General features: G+C 35.0%; 1 protein-coding gene across 1 annotated transcript in view; it reads right to left on the bottom strand.

The window, feature by feature from the left end:
* The window catches only part of LOC118194015 (protein turtle homolog B-like), a 356504-nt gene that overhangs the window by 291755 nt on the left and 47888 nt on the right, over positions 1-16861 (bottom strand). The window lies entirely within an intron of this gene.

Raw genomic sequence — 16861 nt, 5'->3', positions numbered from 1 at the left:
AATAGGAGATCTTCTTTAATGTCCGATGATAATAAGAAGCGAACAGACTGGTTATTTGCGAAAGTAACCGAGATTTTTAAATCTCGGGATGGACATGTGCGTTTAGTTAAGGTCAAGACTAAGACTGGAGAAGTTTTGCGACCAACCAAGCGTTTGTATCCTTTGGAGATAACATCATCAAATGAATAGTCTAGATTTAGAAATGTGGCAAGCAGCTCTTCTGATGAACCAGAGACTTACTGCTATCCTGATATTCGTAATGACTTGCCTCAAGATCTTAATAGCGAAAAGATTCCATCGATGACTACAAGAAGTGGTCGAATGGTAAAGCCTATTCAAAGGTTACAGTTTTAAATTTGATTTTTGAGCAAATTTAAAGGTGGGAGTATGTTGAAACTCTCACCGACAACCACGTGATTTGCGCATGCGCGCAGCAAAAACTAAAACAGAACTTTTTTAACTGAACTTTGAGAACTCGTGATGGACGTTTGAGTGAAACATGTAATCCTCTTCTTTGTTATATATATTTTAGTTCAGTGATGTGATTGTAAATTAAATATCTTATTATCTTAGAAGCCTTTCTCTTTCTGTGAGTAGTGCATCGATGAATGAAATTAAAAATTCCCGGATATGCCTTTGGATTAGAAAGAAGATCGTCTAAAAGGTAAGCCTTTTTACCTTTTATTTTCTAAGAATGATTATGATTATACACCTTTATTTATCTTAATTCTTTAGTAATGTATCTAGCGGATATTACGCAAAACTGTGCCTTTGACTTAAAGTGAAATATGAATGATGTATTTCATGTACATTAGCAGTCTTTGTATTTAATAAATGATGATTTTAACTTCAATATTGTGTACCTAACTCTCTTCGGAACTGTTTGCGCTTTTGACTAACGACAAGATCACACTAAAATTAGGACTAACATCCCACCATAAAGTCTAAAAGTAACACTCCAGCACTCTGAATCTTATCTAAGAATCGCTTCTAGCGCAACAGAAATTACATTAATCTAATGAACCATTTTCCTAAGCTAATTTAGAAGAAGATATTTAATAGGACTCTTTCTAGGTCGTCTTCTGATGACAAAGTACAATTGAAATAAGAAACTAGTGAGAGATTGGGTGCGTCCTGTTTTGGAAATGTTAATTTAAGGCGCATGTTTGGTGGTCTTTATTCATTTATTTAGAACAAGGATTTCGCTCGTTTTATGTCTGCATCCTCCTCATCTTGTGACCGACTACGCGTGTCTTGACAGAGAGTGATGTATCTCGAAATGTAATCTGCCGGCTGCTGGATTTTCGTAAGGAAATAGGAAACTGAATATTTTATTCCTTTAACGTTAAAAGGGATCAGTTACAAATTAAATATTTTCAAATTTTGACGCTACAGACGTCCTTATAGAAGCTTCCCCCCCCAAATGTTTGGAACTTCGCTATCTGACGCTACCATACAGTCATCACCTACGGGTCATAACAAATGCTGCATGTCCAAGAAACCCTGAACGGCTCGCTATGGATTATAGCGTCATTAGATTACTTTGAAACAGGACATGTGAAAAATGTGCAGTGCCCTCTCCAAGACTCGAACTGGACCTCTCGAATACTCTCTGAGTGCGCTACCATTACACCCCAACGGCATGCTAAAAGGAGGAAGAAAATATCTTCTACACTCCCGCTTTTAAAGGTGACCAGGTGTTAGGGAACCCAATCGCCAAATCCTAGTGGTGACGAATTATTGTCAACTACCTGTTCAGTTCGGGCGCCATTTGTAGAGTGATTATGTTTTTTTTTTGGGGGGAGGGAAGCAGGAGACGAGAAAAGTCTGCAATGACCCCGCCGAGACTCGATCCAGGACCTCATAGATTCGCGTCGAGATTGCTACCGTTACAGCACGAAGGCATGCTAGAAGGAGAGAGAAAGTACCTCCTAGGGTGACTGTAAGTTCATAGATCACTGGCGAGCATAATATTAACTTTATCTAAATTTTATAAATTATATATTTTACCCTTGATCTAATTATTGATCACCACTGACGATCAAACCATAGACCACCAACGACCAATAGCATTGACGGATACTTTCGGTTTAATATTATTTTACTTAAATTTTCTGAACTATATATTACATCCATGACCTAATTATTGATTACCAGTTATATTTAAATCATAGACCACCAACGAACAATAGCTTTGACGAGTACTTTCAGTTTAATATTGTTCCTAATGTTTCTAATGCACCTAAATGTTCTGAAATTCACGTTATACCCATGACTTAATTTTTGATCACCAGTGACAGTCAAACCATAGACTACCAAAGACCAGCTGCCTTGACGGGTACCCGTGTACCTCGGTTTAAGTTTATTTTAATAATCTATCCTATTGTTTTGCCCCATATCAATGAATGTGAACCTATGGATCACCACTGAGAAAATAGACCTGACAATCGCCGAAGTATTTTGGATTATTCTGGATTTTAGAATGTCGTTAGCTGAGGATTTCTAAAACCGTTAAAGTTCTATGTTACGTTACGTTGATCGTATTTACCATCCATGCGATTCGGCATCTGTTGCCAATACTTGAAGTATAAAATCTTTCAGTGTATGATGCTAATTTTTAATTGACTTGTTACAAATTGAACGATTTAGAAACAATAAACGGATTTTGGATAATTCCCTGTTAACTGTTATACCGTTGATGTTTAATACGTAAGACACTGTGTCGCTTATTGACCATCACCTTTGAATCACGCTTTTTGCAACAACATATTACTTTAATGTAATCTCAAATACGTTTAATTCGTAATTATGCTCAGTTTGCTATTTTAATGAACATTTGCAGTATTATTTTCACTAATAAAAGATGTTTTTAACGACGTATGCTAATACGTATACTTAAGAGAATCGTCATTCATCTGACATATTAAGCCCCTCAGAGGTCGAGTGAGTGGCCACCAATGGCTGGTTAGTTTTACCTAAATGTAACGTGAATAAGAGCATAAGAGCCAGTTTTCATTAGAAAGCCCTCCACGAAGGCATTCTTCTCTGTAAGCAAATGTCAGTTTAGTACTTTGCCATGTTCTAGTAACCGACCAAGCAGTCTTAGGAATTAAAAGTTTTAGGAATTACAAGTATTCCAATTATTGAGACAATTAACTTATTCTCTTATGGCCTGTATCATCCTAGTGGCTTAGAAAGTGTTGCCCCTCAGAGAAACATGAGACTTTTAAGCTAGTTTCAAGAGTGTTGCGATTTGAAGCGACGTAATACCTTTGTGTTTCATATTACGGCTGCTTAACGAACTGCATGATTTAATAAAAATAAACTCTCTTTTTAACAACTAAAATACATTTATTTTTGAAGGAAAAAAAAAGAAACATCATACTGTACTAAATAACATATCTAATTGATGTAAAATATCTTCAAGGTTTTTTTTTTTTTTTTTTTTTTTGGTTAAAATTCTTTTAATGCCATATATTTTTTGTATTTAAATTCGTAATTCTTTTTATTACATTATTAAGATAATACATTTTGAAACAAATATCATACTATTACATATCATTTATACTAATAATGTACAAAGTGTTTCAGAAAAACTAATCAAATAACTATTTTATTAACAGTAGCTTTAGCAACTCAGAACTTAAGGTAGTTAGGGGAACCTACTGCGGTAGCGAAGAGCCTGGGTTCGAATCCCGGAGAAGGCATGGATGTTTGTAAATGTATTGTGTCTTTGCGGCATGGGGGCACTCTAAATATATGGCGAGCTAAAAGTCCTCTCGTGCGCATTAGTGGTAGAGGAGAGGGGGAAAAGATCCTCAGACCACCCCCACGAAAACTCTGCCTCAAAATTGCGGTGGAAAAAAGAAGTCCAACCTCCTTGAGGCTCTGGCAACCATTCTTCCATGAAATCCATGGACAAGATAACAGCAACAGTAGGTTCTCGGATTGAACGTTTAGTATTAAGGTGGTAAGGACGGTAAGGTGAGGGACGCCTTCGTAAAGGACATCCTAAGAGAAATTTAGATCAATTAAATTTACTCATGGGAAATTTCGCGGAATGCCCAAGCAGTCAACACATTGGCCGGATTTCGAATAAGTTAAATTACCAGTATTCAGCAGTTTTACTCCTCGACTTCGGTGCCGTATTAAACTTTTAGATATTTTAAACACGTGATCTTTCCGAGAAATATTTTATAATACATAAATATATACTTTTCATTTATGCAAATGTCTGCAAATATATTTGAAAATTTTATAGATTTTATAAAATATATGCTTTTATTTATAAATATTAAAAGAGCCACTTAAAATAAATTTTAATGTAAAAACGTATATTTTGTGAATGAATTAGTTTGGAAAAGCCTAGTTTAATGTTACTGCATTATTTACAGACGCTACACCAATATTCTAACGATTGTTAAGCATCTGAAATTTTGCAATAGTTCAAAAGAAGTTCAAAAGAAGGTACTAACATTGAAACGGACTTTGTTATAAATATTTAGCATATTATAAAGCTGACTTTTTCACTGACATAGAAAAATGTCGATTTAATATGGATCCAAATATCGAGCCGAATAATATCGAAATATCGAGCCAATAATATCGATTTATCAATTGTACAAATATAGAAATATGGCTTTATATTGTTAGCATTACCTAATCAATAATTTTAACAGTTCCATTGTATCGATATCGTGTTTTGATATTAAGCATACAATAATTTTATTCAGTTTGGTGCACGCCAATAATCAGTATGCTTGTTGTCATGGCAATAATGTTTTTCTGCCAATAGTCCAATGAAAGTGGTATAATCTCATAAATTTTCTTCGTACTAGCTATAAATGATGCTTATAAGATGGAATTTTCTTAAATACTTTACTAAGTTTGCTTTCTTAAATTCTTTCTCGTAAAATGTGTTTGGATAGTGACTGAGCAAAATCAATCGACTGCACTGTTCTACAGTAAAAACGTTTCTATGAAACTGTTCGGTATTCTTTCTGTGCAATTTACACACAGCGCGTAATTTTTAATATTGGAACTGCCGGAGGTCTTTGGAAAATCGTCAGAAAAGGTGAATAAAAATGAGAAAAAATGAATAACAATAAAAATTAAATACGTGTAAGAAGATAGCAAATCGATTAAGCTAACGAAAAATAATTGAATAATAAATTAACAGTTGAATCTTTTCAAGACAGCGGGAAACATAAAATTAGGGGAGCAACAATCTTGTGTTTGGCGGAGGTTTAATCAAGAATCTATCGATTTCGACTCTTCATCAGAAGCAAAAATATCTGCAATGAAAGGATTTTTGCATTGATTTTTGCTCCCATTTATTACAAATTTCTTTGCTGCTTATGAAGAGGGACCTGCACCTGTTTGCCCACGAAATCGATACAATCTTACTAAAATCTAGTCCAAACACAAGGTTTTTGCTCTGTTAATTTTATGTTGGAACTTTTGTTTGAATTAAAGCTTCAAAAAAAAAAAAAAAAAAAAAATTGAGAAATACCTGATTCGGGCTCCGATTGGCTCTAGCTGAATTTAAGTCAGTTTAGACCCCGTTTATTCACAAACTGAAAATTGCTATATCATAAATTATTTTCAAAAAATAAGATTTTTCATTAATGGAAAAAGAAACAATTAAAACAAACGAAAGAACGTGTTAATGATGCAAAACTTAGTAAAAATCATCCATTAGATGTATTGTAAAATAATTTTGTTCTAATTATAACCAGCTGCATAAATTATACTAAGCACAAGTTTGAATTATTAAAAAGTGTATTTGTTGCTTTCAAATTTCTTCCTTTGTAAGGAAATTACAATATAGGATATGAGGTACTTTCTGCCTCCTTCCAGTATGCCTTTATGGTGTAACGGTAGTACACTAAGCGCGTATTCGAGAGGTCCAGGTTCGAGTCCCGGCGAGGGCATTGCACATTTTTCACGTGTCTTGCTTAGAATAACCTAATGCTTGTATAGTGGCGACCGAACTAAAAGGTGGTGGTGGACAATAATTCGTCATCAACAGGATTTGCGATTGGATCCCCTAATTTCCAGTCGCCTTTTAAAAGGTGTAGTACATAAGTATTTGCTCCCTCTTTACAGCATGCCTTCTTAATGTAACGGTAACACACTAGGCGCGTATTCGAGAGGTCGAGGTTTAAGTTCCGGCTTTTGCGTCTCCTGCTTCAAAACAACTTAAAAACTCTGCGAAAGACAAATTTAACATAGTTAACTTTGGCTACAAGAGCATTCTGAAAACGAGCTACTTGTGAAGAAGAAAATATGTTCAATATTTTGTTCCAAGTGGTGGCAATGGATTTTCAAATTCATAGCAGATAATTGCAAAATAAAGTAAAGGCATCAGCCCAAAATGTGGAAAATAACGCTAAAAATATCTCTAATGTACAAATTAATCTGAAGGCCAAAGATTTCTTTCCAGGCCTTTGAACAACGATGACCTGCGTGTGGAAGGCAGCAGAAGATCATTGGTGACCATTAAGATGTTAGTTATCCGTGACCTTCCTGTTGATGGTCATATATCAAAGGTGAATTGTACGCCAACAAAGTTTGTTAGTAGACAAAATTGAGATAGATTATTACTCAGAGCTCAGGTGGCTTACTGGTCATCAATGAACTGTAATCATCGAACCTACGATCGATGACTGCCACTGCTATGGACTTCTGCAATGTTTGCTACAGTAAAACAACTGCTAGGCGCAAAGAGGCAAACGGAATGACGGCCTATTATCTTATAACAGTCCAAAAAATTAAGAAAGCTTAAGACAAGTAAAAAGTAAGCGCTGGCGCTTTCCTTTGAATAACTTAACTAGTTCCAGAAAAATTTCTGCCATTCTCTCTTCACTCATAGAATAACTTAAAGTTGCTAAGATATTTACGAGTGCAGGCAAAAACCCAACCTATCTATACTCTTTCCGTTCCACGCTTGCTCTGTGAGAGTGTTTTTCCTCTGCTCTTGGCAGCAGAAGAAACATCTCCACTCAGTCGTTTACAAGGAATTAAAAGCTTCCTTTCCAATCTCTCTCTTGCAGCGCTAGGTTGAGTGTCGAAAACTCGGAATAAAATGTGGAGACGGCAGCGAAGGCGAAATTTATTTTCCCTCAGTGGAAACATCTTTAATGGTATTAGATTTCTGTCCGAAGAAAGGAGGAGGAGGTGCAAAAAAGACAGAATGGGGAGATGGCTAAAAAAAATCAGGAGCTGTGAATTCTTAGCTGAAACAGAGTAGCTTTACTGACTGACATACCAGAGCTGGTACGGGTAGAGGTCTTTCGAAATAACAGATGACACAGTCTTCCTCAGATTAGTTTAGTTTTGCATTTATTAAGAATGCATTTATTTTATGTACCTAGACTTTGAAAAACATATTTGAGGTAGGTATACACAGCTTGTTAAAAATAGTTTTATCAATTACAACATTACTGGGAAAGCTCAGAAAAATTACAACTTATAATAAATTAATTATATTTTAATTTATACTTTTTAGATATATTTCATCATTAATACTAAGCTATTTTGCACCAGGTATATAATATATGGCTATTCGTTACAAAGGCTGCATATGTTCGGAAAAGTTAGCATTTGGTTGTATAGTAAATCAAATGTATTTTAACTTACATCAAACAGGTACACTATTAAAAAGTAATGAAAGTTAAAGATCTTAGAGAATATTTTAATTGTTAGCAACTTGTTTAATTTGTTGAGCAGCTACAATGATTAAATTTGAAAGATAAATTGAGGATTTCATGCTTTGTCGCAAAGTACATCAGTCTTGGAACTGGTTATTCAAGAGTAGGTTAGCACGTAAGTGACAATTGGCTGATTCTAAATTTTTCATCAGGCTGCCATGACCACCAATGACTAATTTTTTTTACTCTGCTGCGTTTGACACCAGCGATTCATAATATAAAATTTATTATAAAATAATGTTACATTACACGTTTAAAGTGTTAATACTATAAAATTAAAAAAATCTTCTTCGTATTGCTTTCGTTAATAAACAGTTTATAATTTAACTGAATGAATCTTATTAAAACAATTTAAACACAGGAGAGATCTCCCATTGCAAGTGTCGAAATAATTTTACCATTTTTAATTAGATTTTTAGGTAATATTTTGTTTATATCTTATTACATTACCTTCTAATGTTTCTTACAGTATTTTTTAAGTTGAGATATTTTCCTATCTTTATCTTGCAATCGGCGATGAAATCAATGATGCCACATCTTATTAAAACATCGTGCGAATGTGAAAAGTCTAAAAGGAAAGATCAGCAAAATGTACTTAATACTTAATGTGTAAGGGACTTGATATTTCGCCCACAGCCATCATCTATCCATTCGCGTGGATCATAAATGCGTAGCAGAGTAACGTAATGTAAATGTATAAAAATTTTAGAAAGTTTCTGCTAAGAATATTTCTCATGAGAAAATTTTCGTTTTGGTTTATTTGATTATGGCAATACAGTGGAGACTTTCCCTGCCTCAGGGAAGGGATACCTTTGTAGAGGATGTTTTAAGGGGAACTAGCTCCTATACACGTTACACATGGGGAAAACCACGAAAACGTCCGTGCAGACAGGCTGTTCGCCGGGACTCGAACCACAGAACAAACTGACAGTGTTCACCGACTTTATCGCTCAGCCATTGGTGGGCTGTCAAAAATTTTGTGATGCAAGTTGGAGACGCATGGCATTGTGATCACGTCATATTAATGTAAAAACCCAGGTGTCGTAACGTCATGAATGCTTATTTCGTCTTCACGAGCGCAACAGCCCCTTACAAGCCTTGGCTGGGTCAGCCACGCCCTCCTTCCATCTTCTTCGATCCACAGCGACTCCTCTCCAGTTTTTAATTTTTCAAAGTTTTTCAGTCTTTTTCATTGTCATATAAGCATCTAGTCGGGGGTTTTCCTTTAGCTCGGTATCCATCAGTTTTTTCTTTTTTTCCTAGGTCAAGATCTGCCAGGCTTCTCCAAACATGGCTCAGCCATCTTAATCGCTCGGTATCCATCAGGTTTTTTGAACGTCAAGATCTTCCATTCTTCTCCAAACATGGTCCAGCCGTCTTAATCGCTCGGTATTCATCAAGTTTTTTGAACGTCAAGATCTTCCAGGCTTCTCCAAATATGGCTCAGCCATCTCAATCGCTCGGTATCCATCAAGTTTTTTTCAACGTCAAGATCTGCCAGGCTTCTCGAAACATGGCCCAGCCATCTGCGCATGACTTGCGTTATTTGTGGTTGCCTATAAAGAACCTATGTACAGTTAAAAAAAGTTTGTTTGGGGATTACTAAAGGAGAGGCGTTTAATTTTAAAAAAACGGCGCTATTTTTTAAAAAGTTTCTATTTTACGCATATAATTATGCAAGAAAAAGAACAAAAATTATAAAATTATAAAGCTTTAGATTTGATATGAAAGACAATTGATTTCAAGGGTGATGAATTACGCTCCTTGCTTTCAAAATGCAAAAACAAATTCAAGGAACAAAATAATTCGAAAAACTTAAATTGGAATTTTTTTTAAGAAGATTAAGTGGGACTATGTCAGTCGCTCTTGAAATTTATGAATGTATGAAACACACAGCAATCAAAATATTTTTAGTTACTTTACCTTATATTTCACATTATGGCATATTTATTTTCTATCTTTAATCTTTCACGTCGTTTCTCCTTCTGAATTCTCGACTCTGCTGCCTTTACGCTACAAACTCTGCATTCATTCATAACACTTATGTCCGGCAAACTAATGCGGACTCGTAAGCGAGCCTCGTTATTTTAAAACAAATAATGGCTTTTAAAATCGTTCAAGTAATCTCGAGGACTATCTCCTTAACAACCCACTCTTCCTAAGCACCCACTACGTGGAGAAGGAACAGCCTTTTAAAGCATTGTTGCCTCGATAACGGGTTCCTCTACGCCGGGGTAATAACTTAATCTCCGAATGTGAGGCTGTAATTTCGTGATTCTAAATTTGAGTGTAATAACCGTGAAATGGGAAGGACGTTACGTGAAATCCACGGTCAGTTGTGCCCGCAAATGAAAACGATTACACCCGTCTACTGTTGGCAGTCGCTTTCCCGCTGAAACGAGTTTCTATTTGCGGATGTTAGAAGTATTCATACAGAGAATTCTGCAAAAATTTCAAACCTTGATTTCGTTTCGTACGTTGGAGTTCGTAATGGATTGAATACACAGAGAACCGATGAAAACTTGATAAAATTTGCTTTCCCAAAAGAAACACTTCATAATTCTAGAAATTTCCTCAAAAGTACTAGTACAACTCTTCTCAGTATCAAAGAGCACAAACCAGTAGTTATATTTCAAACTACTGACAACGTTAAACAAAATGCAATGCAAAGCTCATTAATCAGCGAAGCTCACATGAAGATAATCCCAACACTCCGAAGTCGACTTTGAACTGAAATACTGAGATCTTGATACTCTCCCCAAAATTATCTAATTTTACCCCGTCCGCCGGTTACATATAAGGGCCAGCTATGTTTACAGTTACGCCTAGGGATGAATTGCAGTTATTTAATTGCCGTACCAATTATAGTTATACAGAGATTAGACAATAATACCGCCAAATTTGGCGACATTTCTCGGTTTTTCCCCAAGTTTAGCGACAAAAATAAGTTGCGAAAACTATCCCCATTTTGGTGATATCTCGCCAATAAAGCAAGGTAGCCCTTCACCTCAGTGTTAAGTAGACTTGCCCCTTTAATTTTATTTTTTCCGATGGAGATTCGTCTCTTCAGCCTCTTCATGTTACATTATGCAAAGGATACTACAATTTCACATATAATTTTGCTCATATTATATCTATATTTTGTATATATTAAATATTTATTTGTATATATGTAAATAAATATATATATATATATATATATTTACATATATACAAAAATCGTAAGAGTATGTTGCACTACTACGCGTATATATTGCAAGCAAAATAGTGTTGCAAGTGTTAATAAAAGGTATCAATAGGATGCAGCATGAATTAAATGTATTTAAGTTATATAAATTAGATACCTTATTAAAACATAAAATAATAATTTAAATTCCTTTGAAATGGTTTATTGCCGTTTTAAATAGCTCGCTTTTTAAAGCAATCACAGTGCAGAGACATTAGATTATTTCGAAGCAAAAGAGATGAAAAATGAGCAGTGCCTTCGCCGGGAATCAGATCCCGAGCCTGTCGAATACGCGCCGAGCGTGTCGACCACTACACTACGAAGGCATGCTAAGAAGGCCGGAGAAATATCTTATAACAGACTCATTAAATTTGAAAGATAAATTAAAGATGTTATGCTTAGTGAACGGAGCCTGCTAAGAATCCAAGGGTTCTTCGACGATAAATTAAAGATATTATGCTTTGCGGAATAGCGGAACATTTACATCACACCCTCAAAATAATCTTACTAGAGATTCTTTTTTCTTGGAAATCGTGATATGCGAAGTGCAGCAGAATATACAGTCAAGTACAAGAGAACAAGATGGCTCCGTGCTTGGATCAAAGTCACATGCAAACACAGATTGTTCCCAGTTTACAATTATTCGCTCTTATTAACCTCCCATATCAACCCTGACGCTGAGACATCTATCGGCAAAGACCTAGAGAGTATTGCATAAGACATCGTACTTAGCTATTCAGCAATGAGGTCTTGCTGAAGCTTTCGAGGATAATCAGCGTCCTTTAATTAACCGCCAAATGCAACCACGTGACTATTATTACGCTGACCAATTGCAGCCATTTGCTCATCTTGCAAATAGAAGGTCAGGCTCCTATTATTTCCTTGTCTTCCCGTAGAGGAGTATATCCAAATTCGATGTCAGTGACTTGACGTCTAGTAAATGGTAGGAAGCTGCTAATATTCACAGATTATCATTCCGAGAGCTCTCAGATGTATCATTTATGACAAAATGCATTTATTTGTCAATTTATTTATTTACTAATGCATTTTAAATGTAATTTTAAATTACTATTGTGTATTTGGGATAATATTCAGTTTTTCTTCTCTTAGTCTATTTGTATGAGTATAATTCTTTTGTTAATCTGTAGAAATTTCAGTTGAGTCAATTGACGATGAAAATTTTAGCTTTAAAATGAACCTGGTATGTAGGTTGTTGACGCTTACCGAGACATAACAAAGAAAATTAATACCAAAGGTGACAACCTTTCACCAATTTAGCAACATTCCGGAAAATTCCACAAAACACTTTTTTGGAAAACGAACTAACGTACCAAGTTATAATATAAACATGACACTGTAAAGAGAATAAGTCAGTTGAAAGTTGAGACTCGGTTACAGACTTATGTTACTGAGTTTACTGCTGAGAGGTTTTAGTGTTTACTATAGGAGAGATTTGAGAGCTTACTATATACTATACTTACTATAGGACTTACTTACTATGGGAGAGATTTGAGACCATCTCGTGCTAAGGAGTATTTCAATGTTATCTTTGTTCTCCTTGAGTTATTTTTAGCTTTCTTCATCTGCAAGACTATTACCGCTTCAAGATGGAATAAAGTCTCCCTCTTTGGTGGCTCTGCCATTTGAGGAGAACATGACGGATCAATAATATCATACTCAACCTTTGCATTTTCATATCAATTTTTAAAATGTTTTGAGAGGTCATAAAACAGTTTCACGTATAATTAAAAATGAGTATTTGGTGACGTTAGGCCCGGTGGCGCAGTGGCTAGCGCATCGCGCAGCAGCACCACAGGTCCGGGGTTCGATTCCCGGGCTGGGCAAGGTCGATTCAACCTTTCATCCCTTGATATCCATCCCTTGGGTCGATAAATGAGTACCAAGTTCGTTTGGGGACTAAACACTGGGAGTCCTGCGACAAGCCGACCTCTTGTTCAGGGCATATGCTTACGCACCCCGGGGCCCAAGGTCAAGAAAGCAGATTTCGGGCACTGCGGGCCTTGGCCCATTAGGGCTGTTACGCCACTGAGTTTAGTTTTATTTGATGATATTCCCTTTGAAAAATGAGTTATGAAAGCAAGAAAACTGAGCCTTTTAATGGAAGCACGAGTAAAAATAAATAAACCAAATATCTTTGATATGATATTTTTAATTTTGTAAAGTATTCATTTATTTTCAGCAGTTTGTCTTCGGCGTTGTTGTATTCTTACCAATAGCTCTTGCATGCCCCTATAACCGGCCAACTTAGGCGTAATTCATTTCGATGTAGCCTTTGGCTAACTTAAACTTAGTTTTAAATTGAATTTATTGTTTCAAGTTACACCATAAATACTGGCTGGTTTTGAAAGCACAAGAATGCCTTCTATTAAATTATTTAAGTTCTTAATAAAAGGTTCTTTTACACCCATTTTACGTTTCTCTGTCTTCTTACAGGACATAGCAATAAGTCGACTGGATCCGTCAAGCCTCGATTTATTGTATGCTTCCCTAACAAGGTCAGACTCTACATCTTCAGCAACTGATATAGCAGAAAGGCTATTTAACCTTCTAGCATGCGCGCTTGGCAATTTTACATGAGCACGCACGCGTCGTATGTTTACGACATCCGTTATTTTTCCGTTTTTGGCACGAAAAACGACAGAAATGAGTGAATATTGATATAGAATTTTTAAGAAATAAAATATTAATCTTAATATTGCAAAATACGAATGATATCCCATTCAAATATAAGTAAATTATTTTTTTCTTATGTTTGTGAAATGGAAATATAATGATGTAATTTCATTATAGAAAATTTTAAATTTGTTATTTAATAATTATATTTTAAAATCGAAGCCAATTTCAATATTCATCAAAGGCAAGTATAGACAATAAAAAAAGAAAAACATCTTGGTAAGAAAAAAAGTAAGTTTAGCATTACTTACTTTCTGCAAGGAAATTTACTTCTTACTGGTTACAAAAACGCACTTTTAATGTTTTTATTTATTTCTAAAAAATAGAAATAAAAGAAAATAAGGAATGGAAATCGCTATTGTTCTCCCCTCCAAAGGTTTCCTTGTCTTCGTTTTCTTCTTTAGATCATTCTTCAAGAATGCGAGCAAAATCAGTTGGTTGCACATATTTTTTTTTTTTGCCAGGAAAACCGATATAAAATTTACAGAGCCAAATGTATTCAAATTAAAACAATACACGGCAGTTAATAACACAAAATTGCAAAATATTTGAGAAAAAAAATATTTTCCAAATTTTCTTTCACGAACACGTAGCACAAATGCCCATTAAAAATAAAAAAAAGTCAAATGATTTCCTGTTGGCAAATTCCTTGATGTGGTGAAGGGTAGAAAGGAGGGATAGAAATGACCTTCAGACGTCTCAGCTTCGTTATGCGACGTATAAATTATGCGAAAATTGTGATTTAAAAACTGAATTTGACGTAAATTTTACGCATACGCGCGTGCTGGAAAGTTAAAACTAAATAGCAACTTTTGATTGATTATTAAAAATCTATTCATCGAACTCTTGCTTAAAAGCGAAAGTTTAAAAACATTCGAAATAATCTCTGAGAAGTAAAGTACGCACAGATGAAGAAATTGCATCCGCATTCCAATTCATCCTATGCATAAAAAAGTATGCGATATTTCTGTCCTTACAGCATTTCATATAACCTAAAAATTCTCATTGTAAATATGCTTACATTGTTTATATATCATTATCCAATTTGATTCAAATTCTTCAGCTTTTTATTAAAAGAACCGTATATTTTTTTGATATTTTTAAACAAAAGATTTGGGAAGTAACTCTTTCCTAAATATGTTATTTATGTTACAGTGTTCTTTACTATTTTAAAATACAAAATATTCATTTGCTACTTTCGGAATAAGCTTATATCGACAGAAAAATTGTTCTATATAGAAATATAAACATTTGGAGGAATTCTACATCTAACATAAAAAAGTTTATAAAATAAAAGCTAATTCAATAACTTCAACTGTTTTCTAAGCAGATTTTTAATAAAATATACGGGTTCACTTTATTGTTTGCTTTCAGATTTCCTTGTACAATTGTAGGAATCACAATCTTGTGTAATATTAAATTTAACTTAAAGAAATGCTTTATTTGGTCAAAAATTATTTGAGTTGTTTTGCCATCTAAGAAAATCATAAAATGTACGCAATTACTTTTTAGTAATACAAAGCAATTAAATAATTAATATTCGCAAATACAAATTATACCAATAAAAATCATAAAAATAAAAAATTGCATCATATACATAACGTTTGAAGTTACGATCATTTAATTATTTACAGATCCCCAAAGTTGCTATAAATTCGGATTTGAATGTAATGAAACCAACATATATTTTTATCACTACTATTCGTATTGCTAAAGGTTGAATCAAGATTTTTAAATTAATTTAAAGGCAACAAACGTAAAAAAAGTATGTTTGTTGCCTTTAAATCGCTCAGCTTGTTCATCAGTAACATATCGATTAAATATGAAAAGATCTTACACTTTGCCGAATGCCGTCATTCTTGAAAGGTAAATTATAAAAATCTTACGTTTCACCCTGTAGTAAAACATGGTTTTTGATTGGTTCAGTTTGTTAATGCTTAGTTACAAGGTTGCAAGGTAAGACAAAGAACTTATATTTTGCTATCTGGCAACACACTTGGGCTACGTACAAGGGCACGGGGGGGGAATAAGGATCTAAACACTTCAGGCCGCAGTCAGTTCCAGGACACATCATGTTATTTTGCACGAACGCAACTTGTACATAGTAACCGAAAAAAAAAAAAAAAAAAAAACTTTACTAGAGGTGTCATAATGAATTGCATATTACGAGTAATATAAAATTACCAGAAAAAATATGTTGCATAAATACATTATGTTATGTTATGTAGAAGTGAGGGGGGCCACCTAATATTTACCCTAAGTAAGTAGGTATTAGCCCCACACACTAACTAGAAAATTAACAACATTCTGGCATTATTCCTCGAGTCGTGATGGAAACGGCGGCGGCATCAACGTTACTCCTACCTATCAGCGTTCAATTAGCTCAAGTAAAAGGGATTAAATTACATGATATACAGAGTTGTGCAGGTGCATATTTCAAGATGTTATCTATTGTAGTGGGTACAGGCAACATGTTTCAGGACATTATATATTGCTTTAGAAACAGGCGTGATGTTCACACGTTACAAATCATTTTTGTAAACATGATCAGTTTACTGTCACAATTAATTAAGAACTATAAAATTGTTTACAAAGCTTGCATTTAAGTACTTTTGTAAAGTTGGGCTGAACACAAATACATCATAAGGTATTTCTCCCGCCGTCTTGGCATGCCTTCTTCGTGTGGTGGTCTTGGCATGCCTTCTTCGTGTGAGATCCGAGTTTCGATTTCCAGCGAAGGCGTTGCATATTTTTGAATCTCTCTTGCTTCCAAAAAATCCTAATGTCTCTACAACACTAATTCAGATTTTACAGAGAATTCCATTGATATCGAGAAAAATTGTCTCTGGTACTTTCATGGTGTAACGGCTAGCACACTCGGTGCGTATTCGGGAAGTCCAGGTTCGAGTTCCGGCAGGGTATGGCTCATTATCATGTCGCCTGCTCCAATAAAAATTTTAATGACTCTACAGTCACGCACGAGCTAAACGGTGGTGGATGGTGACTCTTCACCACCAGGATTTGGCGACTTTTAAAAGGGCAAGTATATAATGTATTTTCTTTCTCCTTCCAGCATGCCTTCGTGGTGTAACCGTTAGCTCACTCAGGCGTATTTGAGAGGTACGTGTTCGAGTCCTGGCGCAGGCATTGCTCATTTTTCACGTCTTCCAGCTTCTAAATAACCTAGTGACGCAACAGTCCTACTTAAGGAGTAATATTTTTACTTAAC

This window comes from Stegodyphus dumicola, chromosome 2 (genome assembly GCF_044657685.1).
Source record: "Stegodyphus dumicola isolate Sdum_Otavi_A_Nest chromosome 2, ASM4465768v1".
Classification (NCBI taxonomy): Eukaryota; Metazoa; Arthropoda; class Arachnida; order Araneae; family Eresidae; genus Stegodyphus; species Stegodyphus dumicola.
This window is presented reverse-complemented; position numbering and strand designations above follow the sequence as displayed.